The sequence below is a fragment of the Formica exsecta genome, unplaced genomic scaffold (assembly GCF_003651465.1).
Source record: "Formica exsecta isolate Colony F162 unplaced genomic scaffold, ASM365146v1 scaffold15, whole genome shotgun sequence".
Taxonomy (NCBI): Eukaryota; Metazoa; Arthropoda; class Insecta; order Hymenoptera; family Formicidae; genus Formica; species Formica exsecta.
This window is the reverse complement of record NW_021848825.1, coordinates 2,914,320-2,920,326: the sequence shown is the minus strand read 5'-3', so window position 1 is coordinate 2,920,326 and position 6,007 is coordinate 2,914,320.

Genomic DNA, 6,007 nt, shown 5'->3' with positions numbered 1-6,007 from the left:
TATATGTCCGTAAAACTTTATTTGAGAACAAATATTTGTTGCTTTTACTTCAAATAATCAGAAAAATCTTTAATAAAAAACACGGATTTTAAAGAAACGCACAATCATCGTGTAATTTAACGGTGTAGTGTATACGCATTGTACAGTATCGAGAATTTTATAATTATACACCTCATATGACCCATCTGTTTTAAAAATATTGTAAGCCGAATCTTAAGATTCTTTTACGTTTAGTTGATTCATCGTAAATTCAAAATTGAAATAAAAAATTTGTCTTACATCATTTTTAATTAAAATGGTTCGTTAATATCGATTTCTAAAAGTCATTACTGCTACATCCGGGTTTTACACGGTTACTCTTGGTGCGTATAGCAATATAATTAAAAAGAGATGACGTCGACGCGTTCGACATGTATACAAAAAATCTTTCACGATTCTACGAATCCAGTCAAACATGATAAGACTACGAAAATCATCGCTTTCTCTTCTGGGCTTATGCCGATCGACAGTACACTTTCAAAGACTTTTAAAAAGGAAACTACTGTACCACACACACCAACGCTTCTTCTCAATGAAAAATCCGTTAAAAAAAAAAAAAAAAAAATTTGACATAACTTGTCGGTCTTATGAAACATAATAATTCGTACAACTAATAAAAGCTTGTTAAAATACTATTCACCAATTGCGATTTGCTTCGCGAAATTCATGATGTCAGATATAACTATAATGGATACAGCGCGCAATGGCGCAAAACGGTGTTTTTATGTGTGATGAGAAGTCCTGCGGGCATTAACATAGCATAGACTGTAGCATGCAGGTAACAGATGCAAGACCGTTACCGTACTCAGTTTCGATTCCCCGGCAGATAATGCGTACAGTTGCCCACACTGTTGCTGAATTTATTCATCTGAGACAGTATTTCTTCGTAAAGCGAACAAACGAATAACTGTACGTAAGAGAGGTACCTCTCTTCCTTCTAACACGTAAATGCAAAAGCCAAGTTATCATCCTCTCAATTAGAAATTGCATGCGATATTTTGTCTATAAAAATTTAAAATTTTTATGTGGGAATTTATGCATAACAAATAAAGCATTGTGAAAATGTACTGCTGCTTTTTTTTTATTATAGACTTATTTTTGCACACAATTCCTATTAAGATAAAATTAAAAATTTTTTTGCTTTATTCTGGCTTTCTTGCAATAGAGAGAACTTCTTTTTCCTTCGGATTATATATACAAAATCTAAATAAGCAATCCATTAATAAGACCAATTAATAATTTCAAATAATCTTAAAATCTGATATGAGTAAGCACTAAGTTGGCGATAAAAGATTATTTGTATGTTTTATGCGTTATTTTTATTGCAAATGTTTAAATTCGCTTTTCTTAATATTTTATTTATTTGACATTTCATCAAAGTGAAGGATATTGACTCCTCTGCAGTCTCTATTGTCAAGCGCAATCAGTAAAATTATTGATGCGAGGTAGCACTTTTAAAAAAGTACAATTAAATCCTGAGTAAAATATATTTTAAAATTTTAATATTGTACTTTAAAAAATTAACAATATAATCGAAAATTAAAATAAAGATATTGATATTAGAATTTTTGTTAATAATATTATTTTTATTATCTCTATTATTATTCGTGGACCTCTTAAAAGTATAAACACACACATATCGTTTTCCAATTACATAGCTTATCTTAACACGAGATCTTAACACGAGAAGACTTACAGAAGAGAACTTAAAAATTTATCAATGTCAGATTGTTAGAAGAATCGTCTTAAACATGCAACAGAATCAAAACTGGTATTGCGAAAGGTGCAATTAAATGTTCTGTTTCCATTTATGTCACAAGTAGAACTGTAATCTAAATAGTAGGTGACAGCGAACTGTTCACACACTCAAAATCAGTTAACTTGTATTTGATTGTGAGATCAAGTCGACCGAAATGACAAAGTAAAACTCGATACGGTCAGTAACAGTTCTGAAGAATGTATAGGATCACGACATTGTCAGCCCACAATAAGAGAACGTCACGACAGGACGAATCAAAGATTAAAAAAAAGTATGTCATATATGTGAGTCATACTGTCGACTTACGCGTATCGCTTTCTCCGTTCCGATAATTGTCAATGATAGATACGCGTCATCGCCGAGATCTTTGTCGTCAATTTCCTCCGACCTCGTTTTATGCGCGGCCTTCTCACGCCTCGCGAAAAGAGACGCGATTTTCACGCTTCACTGGAAATTCTGCGCGCTGGGAATAGAGCCAAGATCTTGTCTCAAAAAGAGAAAAAGAGAAGCATAATTGATGCGCGAGATGCGTCGCATCAGTCGAGAAGTTTCACTATCCTTCCACAACGAATGTCGAAGTAGGTCTCGATGGAAAGGTGCAACGACCCGATTTGTTCAATTTATAATATACTACGTATGATGACGTAGATTTTCGAGCCTTAAGTGTGATTACTACGTTTTAAGGAATATATACCGAGGAAACTTAAGAATTTGTAAAAAATTAGGAATCATTTCAAAAATAAAAAAAAGAGTTCCTTTGTTGCCATAAATCATAATAAGGTAAAATATAATTTGACAATAAATATTTACGTTCATTACTATATGAATTATTCATATATTAGCCACGTGTTTAATGAAAAATAAAAATAAAATTATTTTCTTTCATATGTGTGTTTGTGTGTCTGTATTAATTTATTTTTTTATTTGATCAATCTCTAACTGCGCGCGCGATTTTGTTAGAACTTTATAAAGATTTGTAGTTAGAGATTTAAATTTTATATAGACTAAAGAAAAAAAAGCAACTTTTTATTGTAAGAAAGTCGAAATAAAACAAGAAATTTCTAGATAGAAATTATATAGAAATAAAATACTATAATCTAGAAAAAAACGGCGCAGTACATTTACAATATCAATAAAATACATAAACAAAATATCGATTGATATGCAATCATAGAAATTTGTCATTGATAATTAATGTATATATAGAAAGAGAGTTAAAGGAGATATTTCGTCGATAGAATTTGTTAAATATAACGCGGGCAGAAAAAAAAATTATTTTATAATATCTTATAAGAACCATTATTTTATCTATGATCCGTCACAGATCGTTCGATTAATTTGGATAGTATCATTAGTATTAGACAAGCAGCTTTGGTCAATGACTTCGAAATCGGCGATTAGCAAAAAGGAACGCCGAAGGCGACGGCGGTGCAGCAGATAGTTTCACCGTGTTAAATTAACCGAACACCGATCAAATCGATCGAAACGGAATAATGTCCAAAGAATGTAGCGCGCCGTGAAAGTTCTGCCCCTTGAAAGGGTCGGCACGGAGGGAACATCATCCTTGATATACGTTATGCAATATGCGTTAGATACGTGATCGCTGCATACAAAAATTGACACAATCTATGTATTAATTTAATATTTATTTATTGTTCTTATCTTATTTTTAATTATTAATAAATCACGAATTCGCATACTATTTATTGGAAAAAGCAAAAAGAAACATTAATGTAGATCTAAACAAAAGAGTTCTACCTGAAGCAGGTTTAAAATTATATTTATGCTTATTTATTATTGACTTATTTATTTGTAGTATATATTCTTAAATATTATGAAAAGATTAATAAAAAATGCCACTGAATCTAATATGAAATTAATATTTTATAGAAAATATAGATGACACGGATGCAGTTGCCAGCTATAGTAGTGAAAACGATGCAACTTTTGAATTAAAGTAAATTAAAATAAAGATTATTTTTAAGAAAAAACACAAATTATTATTCGATTTGTTTAGATCAACATGTATGGACCCGTTCTGAAACGATGCTACTCATAAATATATACAAAGAACACATGGAAAAATTTAACAATCCAAAAATTTCCACAAAACAGTGCTGGAGTATACTGTCAAAATAAATGAAACAAACAGGATATCAACTAATAACTTTTTTTTTTAAAGTTATGTGAATATTTGCAGATTTATATTTTCATGCATAAGAAATTACTGAGATATGCTTTACGCATTCTCATATTCTTAAATGAAAAAACTTTGTATCAAATTCAGATTTATTTACGATTAAAAAATAAAGCAAAATTAAAAATCGAGTTAATAATTTTTTAGTTGATATATAATATAAATATAATATATTCAATATAAAATTAATAAAATTAGCAAACACATACATAATTCGTTTTATTTCAAAAACAGAATTGATCGTATTGTCTATTTGAAATTCCTCTAAAGCATTATATTTTAGAGATCTCATACTATTTTATTCTCTATTACTATTTTTGTTAAGATAAAAATTTACGAAGCAGTCGTTTATTAATCGATGATATGAATTTACATTAAATAGTATTTCTCCCAATTCTCTATTCTTATCTAAATAGATTGTACTTTCATTATTTCGCTATTTGACAGATAAATTTTTATTAGATATTTTTTAATTTGAATATTATTATAGATTCTAATGTAAATAGTTTATAATTTATAATAAAAGAATTTTTTACGGTTCTTAAAGAAAATTTCGTGCGTATCATTCATCATGCTTGACTAGGCAAAATCTCTTTTCTCCCTTCCTCCCTTTCCACTCAAGAATAGACAAATTTATTAGTTCTAAAAAAAGAATCTGCGAAACCTTGAGATCGAGAATTTATTTTAAAATATACCATTGTGTGCCGAGAGGCACGTTGAATGTTCAGAAAATGGCTAAATAATAAGAAATGGTAGCGACTGTAATCGAATCTCATCTATTCCCACGGTTGTCTCCGTTCTGTCTGGCATAATAAAATTAATCTTACCTTTCTTTCACGTGAAGCTCTCTTAGCCGCCCGCAGGAGATCGAATCGTTGGTAATTTCTATCGATCGTGTTTGTCGGCGACGTTTCTTCGCATCTCCCAGAATTGTTATCGCCATTATTTCCGCTTTTGCTTTCACCGTTCCCGCAACATTCGCGAAATGCGTTGTTTGTAGGAAAGCCGGGAAGAAACAATATGGGTGGAGAATCCGTCATTTCCGCTTTTAATTCTACCTAAGGACATTATCAATGGGATTTAATTTGTGTTCCGTAAAATGTTACTCTATCCGTATAAGATCGAAAGATTCCGCTAAAAAATATCATGTATGTATGAGAAAAGTTGAAACAATCCCACTATCGATTAAGAGATAGCAACAGTTTAAGTTTTATAAATGCAAGATTTATCACAGAGATTTAAGTTGCTATAAAGAAATGTGTATGTGTATTGTCTGCTGCTTTTCAATGCACAAGCATATTGCGTGAATAACATCTGATAATGCTACGTTATTATTTATTCTTGTTTAATTTCCAAGCAAAATCTTTCGAAGTATATTATATCTTTAGAAGCATATATTATAATCAAACATCTATCAATAACCTCCTAAGAAATTAAAAATTCAAATTATTTACAATTCAATATATTTTGTTAATTATTTACTAAATATATATAAAAAAATATATAAAGAAATAAACTACCATATAAACATGTTTGTTAGAGTCTAATTTAAAAATTAATTTGAAAGAGATATTGTTTTCGCCTCTCCGATCACAAACGCATCGGTTGGATGCTCGGAAAAGATGGATATTTCGTGGGGATCGACTATATTGTGCGAGGGAGCCCGCGAATGCTTTTCTGAGATTAACACGCTCTCGAATATCACTTTCTAATCGCTTTTAATGGCTCACTGAATTTCGCATCGACTTACTCGCGTTCGAGACTCTACTCGCTTTGGGCCGCGTGACGAAATTTCGGGTGCTTCGCGCGGGGGGTCCCCTCACATCCTCGAAATTATCTAAAAAAGCAATATCGTATGATCGCGCAAAAATCTCAGCACCGTCGATTCTCCCGAAAAGCCCCATTTACAGCCGTTTATATAGATATATTTCTGTTATATATATACTTACAAGTTCACGAGTCCAACGATTTTCCAAGATCCAGCTTCCGTTCGCAACGACATTCACGATGCT